This window comes from Zingiber officinale, chromosome 5A (genome assembly GCF_018446385.1).
Source record: "Zingiber officinale cultivar Zhangliang chromosome 5A, Zo_v1.1, whole genome shotgun sequence".
Classification (NCBI taxonomy): domain Eukaryota; kingdom Viridiplantae; phylum Streptophyta; class Magnoliopsida; order Zingiberales; family Zingiberaceae; genus Zingiber; species Zingiber officinale.
In genome coordinates this window covers 83,911,727-83,925,206 of record NC_055994.1, presented here as the reverse complement: position 1 = coordinate 83,925,206, position 13,480 = coordinate 83,911,727, and the positions used below count along the sequence as shown (strand labels likewise).

At 46.6% G+C, this 13,480-nt stretch overlaps 1 non-coding gene across 1 annotated transcript; it reads right to left on the bottom strand.

Moving 5' to 3' along the window:
• Nucleotides 1-13,075: 13,075 nt before the first annotated feature.
• TRNAN-GUU lies at nucleotides 13,076-13,149 on the bottom strand. Its single transcript has one exon. It is a non-coding gene; the product is annotated as a tRNA-Asn (tRNA).
• Nucleotides 13,150-13,480: the final 331 nt, after the last annotated feature.

The following is a 13,480-nucleotide window of genomic DNA, read 5'->3' as shown; positions in this document are numbered from 1 at the left end:
GCTCCGACGTTAAAATCGAGAGCCGGCTATAAATATCCGCGCCGTCGAGCTCCGACGTTAAAGATCGAGAGTCGAACCCACGACTGTGAGCTTACTGGACGAAACTAAGGACGCCAAATAACGAGCGTTCGCAAGTACTAAATTGATTAAGTCCGATTGGCCATCAGTTTGCCAATACTTCGCATTCACTGAATGCAAACAGCATAGCCAAGCGCTAAACGATTTCGAGGAAAACAAGTCAACTGATTAACCTGATCGGTCGTCTAGTGGGGAACACGTGGAGCTTAACTGACTCTACGAATAAGCACCAAACAGACAAAAGACGGCAATGAAGGGCAAGCAAAAATAGAGGCAAAGGAAGACAATTACGCCGATCGACACATGCAAAAATTTTACATCAGCAGATGAAATACAGAAAGTACTTGGAAGAACTCGCTTCACTCCGGGTCCTCAAAATTAAAAAAGGCGTCCGGGATATCGTCAATCATAGCCGCCAGATCTGATGAGGGAATGCTCAGGTCAGCAGGAAGGTGCCCCTCCTTCTTCAAGTATGCCATGGTGACCTTGACCGCCTCGGCGAAAGTTGAGGAGAGGTTGCCACCGAACTTTTCGCCGAACCGCTCCGAGCGGAGGTATTCTTGGCGCGCTGCTCCTAGGCGACTCGGCTCCCCTTCCTTGTACTTTCTGAGAGCCGCTCGGGAGGCAATTAGCGAGTCCTGGAGAACTTTCTGGTCCACCTCCGCTTTAGTGCGTTCAGCGGAGCGCCCATCCCGTTCGGCAGCTAGTTGGGCTTCCAGATTCATAGATTGTTGATCTAGGGCTCGGACTTCAACTTTCATCTTGTCCAGATCAGCAATCGCCCGCTTCTTCCGGCTACTGGTGCGCTTCACGTCTGCGTCGCGTTCCTTCACCAGGCCTTCAAGTCGAGCCACCTCTGTAGCCAGGTCGGCGACCCTCTTCTGTTCGGCCTCACGGGCTTGTTTCTCCCGCTCGGCCGATGGACCCCCCGAGACTTGGAGTTTTTCCATGAGATCCTCCAGCTCGGCCAGCCGATGGCTAGTGGCGATTTGCTCGGCCCAATGCTGTAAGGGAAATAATAAAATCAGAAACCAAACGAGGCACGAGAAGAAAATGAACCTACCGAGTGGCTCATGTGGTTATCACCAAGCCGTCATGAGGCCACCCGAATGGCGTCCTCAAAAAGCTTGGCGAGCGGACCCCTCAAGGTTATCTCATGAACGGGGCTTGAAGGCCGATCGGAAGACAGTAAATATTCCTCCGATGGGAATCGAAGGGTAGTCTTGACGGTCGGGTGGCCGGCTGGCACTTCCTCAGCCTCAGTTGCCTGGCCCGAGGACTCCCCAATGGTTGAAGTTTCGCCCAACCGTCGTAAGCGACGACGAGTCCGTGGAGGAGAGCCAGAGGGCTGTGCGGTGGGCGAGGCCACTGAGGTCCCAATCTGCGACGGTGTGCGATCTGGCGAAGCGACCTCGATCGGCGCCTGTGGTTCGCCCTCTTGGGTCGGCGGAAAGCTGGGGTCTCTTCGACGTTTCCGCCGAGCTTCCAGTGGTGAATCCCCGACCTGGGGGACTCCCAACTCGTCTGGGGCAGAGGAAACAGGATCCGCCTCAACCTCCGTTGAAGCGGATGGAGTAACTTCTGTTTCAGGGGTGGACTGCGTCCCCCCCTCTCCTGTAGCTGCCGGGCGGCTGGAGATTAGACCCCGCTCGGCGAGTTCTTTTATGGTAGCCGCCTCAATCTCCACGGCTTTCAATTTTAGATGATCAGTAGTCTTGGAGCGCCACATGACTTCAGCTGCAATGGAAGAAATTAAAATCAGTTAGACAAAAAAGGCGAAGAGAGTAAAAGGTCCTTACCCATGCGGTAGGGGAGATTGGCCCGAACGGGATATAATCCAAAAATGTACAACACCCCCTTGAGAAAGCAACTGGTCGATTTTGTACCGCTGACCAGACAACCAGTTTGCCGCATGAAGGTAGGCTGGATTGCTTCTGAATTTGCCGAGCTCTGCCATTTGGTTCGGAATGCTGGCCGCTCGGGAAGTCATATATAGAAGAAAAACTCCTTCCAGTACTTGTTGGAGGTCGGCATATTATCAAAAAATTTGAAGCCTATTCTACTTTGGAAAATAAAGGTGCCCAACTCGGATTGTTTGGGGTAGAAGAAGAAGTGGAATATTTTGGGGTCAAGTGGAATACTATGCAGCCTAAAGAGGACGACCACCCCGCTCAGCAGCCTAAAGGAATTCGGCACAAGTTGGCCGAGCGGGATGCAGAAATAATTACAAACTTCCAAAATAAATGGATGGGTAGGAAATCTAAGGCCGCCCTGGAATTGGTCTAGAAAAAAGCAAATGGTACCAATCGGCGGGTTATGGGGCCGATCGGTCGGGTCGGCTATAACTATTTCATGGTCGTCCGGGATCCCGTACGTCCGAACAAGACGCCGAGCGCCCTCCTCGTCAAATTTACTTTCCATACTAATATACCATGGACCGTGAACATGGGTAGCGGGTTCGGAAGAGCTCGCAATCTCGAAGAGACAAAAGGATAGCAACGAAAGAGAGGTAAAACGATTAGGGAAGACCCGGTAAGCGAGGAAAGAAGGCTCACTAAGAAGGAGATGGGCGGAGAAGATTGCCGGTGAGATGGTAGCCGCCGAAAAACGGGAACTGGATCGCCGGAGGCCGCAGCAGCAGAGGAGTCAGGAGGACAAAGCACGAGCAAAGGTGCGGCAGAGGAGGAGGACTAAGGCTTTATACGGCCGAAGTCAATTGGCCTCCACCGTCCGATCCAGGTCACGAGAAACAAGGACGCCATCGGGCCGTCCATTTCAAGCGGTGACGTCCCATCATAAGTAACGCTGCTGCCACGCGATGGTCGACGCGTGGCACTGAGCAATCTGGCGCATTTAATGTGCACCATACCGCGCATGCTTCGACTTAATGAAAAGGATTTGCGTGATTTTCGAGAAGATTTAGACAAGCAAACATCCACGTTGAGCGCCAAGACATTCAAAACGAAGAGTCGAACGGCTGAATTTGGCATAAGGGTCGAACGGCTCAAGGGATATTATAAGCGACGGTAAGGCGACGACCGCCCGCTCGGACACATAGTCCAGTCAGTCGGACTCACTGCCTCCTTCGACTAGACTTGAAGGGGAGGCAAGTGATCCGGCAGATGGAGGGCTGACTAAGCGGGTAAGGGCCGCGTCGAGCGGTTGAGCGGGTCCGAGCGGAGCCAGATATAACCCAGCCATCGGCTTGGGTTTCCGACGCCAAGGCGGGTGTCTGCCCGGCTGGAACCGAAGGGCCGAGCGGGTGTCTGCCCGGCTGGAACCGAAGGGCCGAGCGGGTGGTCCGTTCGGCCAGGATAAGGGCGAGGATACAAAGGTTAGCCGAGCGGCCTATTCGTTCGGCTCGGGATATGGGATGTCAGCAGAGGCATGTCTAATGATTATGCCGTACACAAGATTTCACGATAGAGGATCTTGCCGTCACATCATGGAGAGGTTGATACAGTAACGGTATGGCCTTATGGATGCCCTTCTGACAGACCCATACCTGGGCGTGGTCGAAAGCAGGTGATTGCTTTGATTGGCGCGTCTAGGCTCATTCGAGAGGTCTATATAAGGTCTCCATTACTTCACTGGAGGTACACAAGTCTTCTGTTTCTAAGTCACCTCTTTGTTATTCCTCGCCTGACTTGAGCGTCGGAGGGCCGTCGCCGGGACACCCCTCCCGGCTCGGTTTTGTTGCAGGTTCGCCGGAGCACTCAAGGATCCAGCAGGGAGCGCCACATCCCCAGCGTTCGTTGACCTCTGGTTCGGACAGGATCAACTACCTTTCCAATTGGAGTTGACACTCTCTAACCTATCTAGGGTGTAGAGAATATGCTCCTAGGAACCCAAAACCTATTGGTGCTCCTTGGATGCTCTAGGTACTCACTAGGGATGACTTCCATAGATACCTTCCTAATGACCTTTTTAGGCTTCTTAGAAACCTTGGTCACTTCCACTAGGTCACTTCTAGGGTTAACTCCCCTTGTAACCTTATTTGTGACTTTGTTTAGCCTTTTTGGAGCCTTAGTCACCTTTACTAAGTCAACTCTAGGGATGACCTCCCTTGTGACCTTCTTTGTGACATTATTAGACTTCTTAGAAGTCTTAGTCACATTGGTCTTTGCAAAAGTACTCTTAGGGACAACTTCCCTTGTACTTTTAGCTTGACCACTAAACCTAGGGTTGGTCCCATAACTATATGGAATCCTATGAAAGGAAGTCACATCCTTCTTGACTTTAGGTTTGTATCCCAAACTTATATAGCCATTGGATGGCTCTTGTCTAGCTTTTCCTAGGTTATGCTCATTTTGACCCTTAAGAATATTTTCCATTCTTGCTAGGGTTCTTTCTAAATTATCAAGTCTTGACCTCAAGACTGGGTTTTCCGTCATTGAATCCATAGACTTGGATTTTTCTTGACCCATATGAGTATTTCTATATCTAGGCATATATCTATAATCCTTAGAGTTATTGCCTAAATTATTATTTACCTTCCTAGCCTTAGGTGTGATAAATCTAGCATGAGGAGGGATATATTTATCCTTAGATTTATCATGCATTCTATTTTCATGATAAATAACATTATAACGATTTAAATTTGAACTAGCATTCAAGTTAGGATTTACCTCCCTTACCCTTGAAGCTCTCTTCTTCTCCCACTTCTTCAAGTGCACCAATTTCTTGAGCTCTCCTCTCCTTGGGCACTTTGTGTGGTAGTGACCCCACTCACCACATGTAAAGCACCTAATGTGCTTCTCCTCCTTCTTCTTCTTCCTACAACTCACATTAGTTTCTAAATTAACTTTAGTGAGTTTAGGGTTTACCTCCTTTACCTTCTTGAGTGAAGGACACCTACTCTTGTAGTGCCCCATCTTACCACACTCAAAGCATTTGATGTGGTCCTTTGTGCTCTTCTTGGTAGTTGAGGTGGAGGGTTGAGCTTCCAAGATCTCCTCTTCCTTGGATTGCTCTTCTTCCTCTTCACTTGAAGATGTCGATGATTCCACTTCTTCCTCCCTTGAAGATGTGGATGATACCTCCTCATCTTCCTTCTCCTCCTCGGATGTTGACCTTATGTCAACATCGGATTGGTCATTCTCTTCTTGGACCAATGAACCCTTCTCCTTGGACTCCTCTACTCCTTGGAATTGTGACGGGTCTTCATGATAGGCAATGATCTTTTTCCAAAGATCACATGCACTTGTACATTCACCTACACTCACAATGATATTAGAAGGTAGTAAATTATGCAAAATTCTCGTTACCTCCTTGTCCGCCTCCGATTGCTCTCGTTGCTCTTCGGTCCAATGCCGAGGTCGGAGGCGTTTACCCTTCTTGTCCGTAGGAGCTTCAAATGGGTCACTCAAGACAACCCATTGATTCCAATCCATTTGGAACCATGTCTCCAACCGCTTCCTCCAATAATTGAAGTCTTATTTGTCATACAGAGGTGGAATTCGGATATCCCATCCGAGCGGTCCTTCGGACTCCATCTTCTTCTTCCTCTAGCTTCTTGCTCTCTTGGCGGTTAGCCGTAGAAGAGCGACCACGCTCTGATACCACTTGGTAGGACCTTGACGTCCGCTAGAGGGGGGGTGAATAGCGTCTCACCCAAAACTTTACTTCCTATAATGTTAGTGCACAGCGGAATACAAAAACAAACTAACAAATACGAAAGTTAACCTAAAACAAGAAAGAAGAAGACAACAAACCAAACACAAACCCTAACACAAGGTGTTTACGTGGTTCGGAGATAACTTGCTCCTACTCCACGGCGTGTCCGTAAGGTGGACGATCCTTCAATCCGTCGGTGGATTAGTCCCCGGCAAACTCCGGCTAGCTCAACCTCCTTGTGGGTGGAGAAACCTCACCACAACTCCAACCAAGATCACTTGGACACAAGAGATCCTTGAGCACTTTGGTGACTACTAATTAGGCTTTAACCAAGTCTAATTTCGTCACCTTGGCCGGCCATCCCAAGCTCCTTCTTATAGAGCTTGGAAAAAATCAGTAAGCTGATTTGCCCGTTACCAGTCGGCTTGCCAACGACTCGGTGTCAGCCCTCTGTTCGCTCCCATCGACTGCACCAGTCGACTGATGAACCACCAGTCGACTGCTACAGTAACGCTACAGTACTGCTACAGTAACCCTAATTCTAGGATTTTACCTCGAGTACATTCACTCAACACTCGTTCTCGCCCGACCAACCTAGACCTAGCCTTCTAGCCTCCTCCATCAGCCTTGCGTCCCTCGGATGCCTCCCCATCCTTCACGTCTTGCCTTCTGGAGCTTCCATCGGCCTTGTCATTGTTGTCGGGTCTTCCTTTGCCAAGAGATCGCGCCTCCGGGACTTCATCCATTGCCAAGTCACACTTGGACTTACGTTGCCAAGACTACATGCTTGGACTTACACCGCCAAGACTCATCCTTAGACTTTCCTTGTTGTACCTGTATCCTGCACACTCACAATGCATATCAAATACAACAATAAACCTAACTTAAACTTTTGTCCAAACATCAAAACTTAGGGCACCTAGATTGCTCCAACAATGACCTTGTAACAGAACGTCTCATCGGCCGTTATGAAACTGACCTTCTCCTGGTCTTCGCGCGCGAGTGGAACCTGGTGATAGCCTTGATAGGCATCGAGCATACAAATCAACTCGCATCCGACCGTCGAGTCCACCATCTGGTCTATCATTGGTAGCGGGTAGGAGTCCTTGGGTCAGGCTTTGTTTAAATCTCTGAAATCGATGCACACTCGCCATTTATTACTTGGCTTGGAGACTAGCACTACATTGGTGAGCCAGGTTGGAAACTGAATTTCCTCTATGTGTCAAGCCTCCAGTAGCTTTTCTACCTCGGCTCAGATAATCAGGTCTTGCTCAGCGCTAAAGTCGCGCTTCTTTTGCTTGACCGGTCGGGCGTCAGGTCGAACGTGTAGCTCATGCAGTTCCACACTTGGATCGACCCCGGGTAGCTCATGCATCGACCAGGCAAACACATCATGGTTTCTTTGAAGGCAGGCGATCAACTCCTCCTTTTGCGGAGCGGCCAGATCGGATGCTACAAATGTAGTAGCCTCCGGCCGGCTCAGATGTATCTGCATCTCCTCCTTGTTGTCGTATACCAATAGGGACGACTTTTCTCTGATGGCATTTACTTCCAATAGGGGCATTTCCTGGCAGCTTTAGCGTCCGCCTTGACCATCTCAACATAACACCGCCGGGCTGCCACTTGGTCCCCTCGAACTTTGCCTACCAGATTCCCTACCGGGAATTTGATCTTCTGGCAGTAGGTTGACACTACCGCCCGAAATTCGTTGAGGGCCGGTCGACCCAATATCACATTGTACACCGAGGGCGCATCTACCACGATAAAATTCGTGGTGCGCGTCCTAATCAGGGGCTCCTCTCCAAGCGAGACGACCAGCCTCGTCTACCCGATTGGCGAGACTTCATTGCCGGTGAAGCCGTACAGCGGTGTTGCCATGGGCAGGAGTTCAACCCAATCAATCTGCAATAAATCAAATGCTTGTTTGAAAATAATGTTTACCGAGCTTCCTGTGTCGATGAAAGTCCGGCGAATGGTGTAATTTGCGATCACCGCCTTGATGATCAGTGCGTCATCATGAGGGATCTCGATCCCCTTCAAGTCCTTAGGGCCAAAACTGATCTCGGGCTCCTCTGCCTTCTCCTTGCTGCACCCTACCGCGTATATGGTCAGCTGCCTCGCGTGGCCCTTCCAGGCTTGGTTGGAATCTCCCCCGGTCGGGCCACCTGAGATCATCCCAATTTCTCCACGGGAAGCGTTCCTTCTGTTCTCCTCTTCTCACACTGAATGTCTGTTCTGATCGGCCGAGGCGTGAGTAGGGTTTCTTTCTCGGGGATGATGCTCTCGTGGCTCGTGAGCCCTTCTACCCTCGGTTTTTCGGTCGATTCGGCGCTCGGGTTGCCGATCCGACGTAGGCGACCGACGTCTATACTCCTTTGGCACGGGTCGATGCACATTAGGGTCACCTCGGCACTCCCACGTGTTGTGCGTCCCTGATTGATGGAACTTACAGAACATCGGGGTCCACTTTTTGCCCTTCTTGAGTTGGCCGACCTCCATATGGATTGCATGCGTTCTCGGCTCGGGATACGATTGCGACCCCGCGGCCCTGGGACCGGTCGGAGGCTGGTGGTTGCTTGGTCTCCTCCGATCGGCCGACAGTTGAGACTCGGCAGGCGCCTCTTTCCTTTGGGCCGCTTGTGCTTCTTCCACGTTGATGTACTCCGTGGCCTTCTTTTGAAGATGAGCGAAATCTTTTGGGGGTCCGCGGATGAGCGATCGGAAGAACTCACCCTCTACGAGCCCTTGAGTAAAAGTGTTTACCAGCACTTCTGATGAGACTGCTGGTATGTCCATCGCCGTCTGGTTAAGTCGTTGAATGTAAGCTCTGAGCGCTTCTCGAGGATCTTGCTTCAGTGAAAACAAGTTGACGCTCGTTTTCTGATGTCGGCGGCTACTCGCGAAGTGGTGCAGGAAAGCGGCCCGGAAATCCTTGAAGCTGCGTATAGACCCGGTTGGCAACCTGGTGAACCACCATTGAGCTGGTCCCGAAAGCGTTGTCAAGAATACCCTTCACTACACCCCATCGGTGTACTGATGCAGAGTGGCCGCGTTGTCGAACTTGGCCAAGTGATCATCTGAATCGGCGCTCCCATTGTACTCCCCAATCACTAATGGGGTGTAGTGGCGAGGAAAGGGATCCTCCATGATTCCTCGCGAGAATTGGTCGTTGATCCGTTCGAGCGAGTCTCCGTCTCTTGGCGCTTTTCCCTTCCTCGCATCCCTTTCGGGCGCCTCATCTGACGAGGAACCTCGGTCTCGGCGGGCTCTGCCTCCTTCCTCTGAGGGCGTCCTAAACAATGCTCGGTGAAAAGGGATTGGCGCGTTTGGTGCTGGCCCGATCGTGTCTGATCTCTTGCCCACGTCCGGGTGGGCTATGGGTTCGGCTCCGCGACCAGGATCTACAGGATGGCCAGATCCTGAGATGGCTGGCTCCTGTGCCGGTCGATTGGCTAGCATTCGCTGTTGTTGTTCCATTGCTCTTGCCACTCCGGCTTGGATCAGCCTCTCCAACTCTTCTGTCGTCAGCGTTACGGTTGTTGATCGTCCGGTGTCTTCCATCCTCCGCTTCAGGGTTCAGGTTGAAGTTCCCACAGACGGCGCCAATTTGATCCTGCCCTGAAGCTGAGTGGACGGCTGCCGGGAAATAACGCTGATGTGGACCTCCGTGTGCGGTGGAAACGCCTCGCTCCTGCAATCACAAGTCATTAGTGCCAAGCCGGGGAGGGGTTCCCGGTGATGACCCTCCGACGCTCAAGTCACATAACAGCAGGAAGGAAAAATAAAGGAAATGAAGAAGTGAATGGTGGTGCTCAAAGACGTATCTGCGCATACCTCTCCGGATGACCACCTCCTCTCTTATATAGAGCTTCGGCAGGCTGACTGCACATTCCCCGAGCAGTCGCGCATTCCCAAAATTTTCCCAAAAGTTAACATCGAGAAAGGGTCCCTGACGTCCTGCTATAACGGGGCGAACGCCTCTCTGTCAAGGCGGCGGGATCTTCTCCCGTACGATTTTCCGTCCATCAGCGCCGTCAGCCAGCGACATTGACTCCCAAAAGGATGTTGGCACATATCTCCCATCTGATTTATCGGCCGTTAATCTAATTGAACTTCCCTTGATCGTTCTAACCAGCTAATTCCATATCCCCTTACGAGTATATCACATCCGAGCGGCGTGAGTGACTTTGGTTTCAGTGTGCCGCAGGCTGACCCAACTCTTCTTCAATTCTTCCGATCGCTCAGCGAATTCTTCCGGGCGACCGACCTATATAGACATCCGCTCGGCTGGTCCCTTAGCTGACTACCTCTCAGTTTTGACGTCCACCTAAGCGTTGCACTTCCTGGGAGGGGGGACATCCTAGAATGTTCAAACGATTGATACCCCTTTAATTCTAATTGAAAGTGTTTACTTGATCATGAAATTCTAATTGATCATGAAGTCAACTTAGCGTCCCAATTAACTTAGATAGATTTTAACCCTTTTAATCCTCCAAGATCGTAGCTCATACTTAGATGATAACAAAGAGTCCATGTTCCTTATGAAGACAATTAATTAAGCATATCTAATTGTTAGTACACTTTGGGAGTTAGCGGAGATGATTAATTTCAATCGCTTCATCTATAATGATTTGTAGTGGAAACTTGAAGCAATGCTAACACCCTTGATTTTACTTGGTATTCACCTCCTTGAGTTGACTAATCCAAGGGTCCGCTTCTCACACTCATAGCTCTACTATAAACATCTCTTTCCCAGAGGCAGAGAAGCAAACAAATATGAGAACATCCAACAAGAAATACAACCAAAACAAGTAAATAGATACAAAAATAAGGAATCTTGCTCTTGATATCTTGTTGCTATGGATTGACTCTTGATTGGTTGGAAAGTACAGTAACACTTGTCTTTCAAAAGCTCAAGAACTGGCGACTTTGAATGCTTACGAGACATGCTTCGAAATATCCATGAAAATCCTTTTCTAGGGTCTGTCAATGCCTCCCAATCGATTCAGTTTTTCCCTAATCGATTGTCACGCCATTCAATCATTTGAAAACCTACATAATGATTATTTTTTCGAACTCTAATCGATTGGTGAGTCATCCCAATTGATTAAAAATACTTTAATCGATTGCCCAATTGATTACCTAACCTTTTGTTCTCTTGCGAAAAGTCTTAATTAATTAGCCCAATCGATTAACAGAGTCTTAATCGATTGTCCAATTGATTACAAGCCTTACTATGCTTCACAAACTTCTCCCAATTGATTCCCCAATTCACTGTACTTCTCACAACAAACAACTCTTAATTGATTAGCAATTGACCTAATCAATCAAGATCTTTTTAATCAATCATCCCAGTTGATTAATATAGCCGAAATTGAATGCCCCAATTGATTGTGGCACCTTTGAGAGAAATATCACTCTAATCGATCACCCAATTGATTAGTGTCTCAATCGATTGACTAACCCTAATTCACTTGATCTGAGTTACGGTTTTCCTTACACAACATCCTATCAACTGTGACTTGTTGGGTCTTCCTCTAAGTATCCGATCAACCTTTTGACCTATTTAGAGTTTCTCTTATATAAATGTCTGGTCCACCTTTGACCCACTTTGACTTTTTCTTTGTCAACTTCTCGTTAGACTTCCAATCACCAAGTGCACAGTCCATCTTCACCCATTTGAATGTCCCTCTTACCTAACCATAGTTAGGGTTTTTCTCTTGTCTACGTGTTGTCCTTTTTGATTAACTTAGGCTTTCTTTTGCCTAATCATAGTTAGGATTTTTCTTTGCCAATGTATGGTCCTCCTTGACCACTTGGACATCCCTTTGCCTAATTGCAATTAGGACTTCCCTTTGCTAATGTGCAGTCCTTTTTGACTTATTTGGACTTTTATATGTCTAACCACAGTTAGGACTTTTCTTTGTCAACGTGCGGTTCTCTTTGATCCACTTGAACTTTTCTTTGCATAACCGTCGAGTTAAAATTTTGTTTTGCCTAACCTGCAATTAAGACTTTAACCTTGTCTAACTCTTGAATTAAGACTTTTTCTTACCTAATATTTAGATAGTAAATTATCAGTTAATATTCGGTCTTTCATGACCTACTTAACTTCTCTCTTACTTATTGTCAAGTATCCGATCAACCTTGATCTTTTTAACCTCTTCTTCACATATTTTTCAAATATTGAATTTAAACTTGAATCAACTTGAACTTAGTCAGATTATCTAACCTTAATCTGGATGATTACAACAACGATCTCCTAACACTAATGTGAAATCTTGAATCCAAAGTTATGAAATCATTCATACTCCATAGTAATTGTCATACTCAATTAAGCATCTACGTTCTCTGATATATCTCATATCATTTTTCTCTGAACTCCTACGGATCTCTCGAGCTTTGAGTTGAACTACTTTGGTCATGCTATGTCAACACCATGCTACTCGATGTTGTCATGTCCCAGAGAAAATGATAAATTCAATTAGTTTTATTGACTAGTCTTGAGGTAATCGGTTCGATACTCTGAAATTTTTCTACTAACTATAAAGATAAATCAGGAAGTACTCGTAATAGGTAGTTAAGAAGTCCAACATCTTTTAATTGCGCGCTCCATAAACCACAAACGCTTTGAGCTTCATCTCTTCTCGATTTACCTTGATAGTCGGTGGGAAATTTTCGTCGGACCGAACCGGTCACCCCAGACTTGACGTTACCTAACCTGATAAATTAATTTTTTTTTTCATGTGCACAATAAATCCCTACAAAATTAACACATATTAATTTATTATACAGGGAAGTCCCTACAAGTTGAAACTAACCCATAACTTATTAAACCTATTAAATTTATTATACAAATATGGATTTTATAAAGTTTATTATACGTAGAGACCTAGGAATTTAAATCTCAACTGTTTAAACTGAATTTCTAAAATTTCTTAAAATTAATTGAACCGTGTAAATGTTAATTTTATGCAATTAAAAATATGGATTTATAAAAATATGTATTTGGAAAATATGACTTTACAATGTTTTTTTTTTAATTTAAAGTTCCTCTGAAAGTATTATTTACAATATAAATAAAACTAAAATTTGTATTTCTAAAACAAACTATTAGAAGATGAAGAAGGATTAAAAAAGGAAATAATAGAGAAGCGTTTTTAATGTTTTTTTCTATAAAAAAACTGGGCCTTCTTTTTATAAAAAAAACTTAATTTTAGTGCGTTAGAAGGTATAAATAAAACTAAAATTTGTATTTCTAAAAAAAACTATTAGAAGATGAAGAAGGATTAAAAAGGGAAATAATAGAGAAGCGTTTTTAATGTTTTTTCTAAAAAAAACTTTTTAAAACTGGGACTTTAATAAAAATTTTAATTTAGTGCGCTAGAAGGAGGGCTTGAACCTCCGACCTCGTGGTTAACAGCCACACGCTCTAACCAACTGAGCTATTCCAGCTTGTTATTTTTGTCATGGTATTTGTATATTAGATCTATTTAAATCTTAATAATTACATTGTAAATCAAAGATTTAGTCAGATTTAAAGGCAAAAATCGAAGGCGTCCCTTTTTTGTTTTAATATTTTTTTAATAAAAATAAATGAACATAAAGCTGAACGAGGATGGGAAACCTGGTTCTGAAGCGCAACAAGGGAACATGTACCCACGCCGATCCCTGGCAATTTTCGGTCTCTTATAGCCTTCACCCGACGCTCATCCGATCAAAGAGCGGGTACAAATGAAGGGTATAGGAAATTGAAGAACAAATCTCAAAAATGATTTTATTTTTC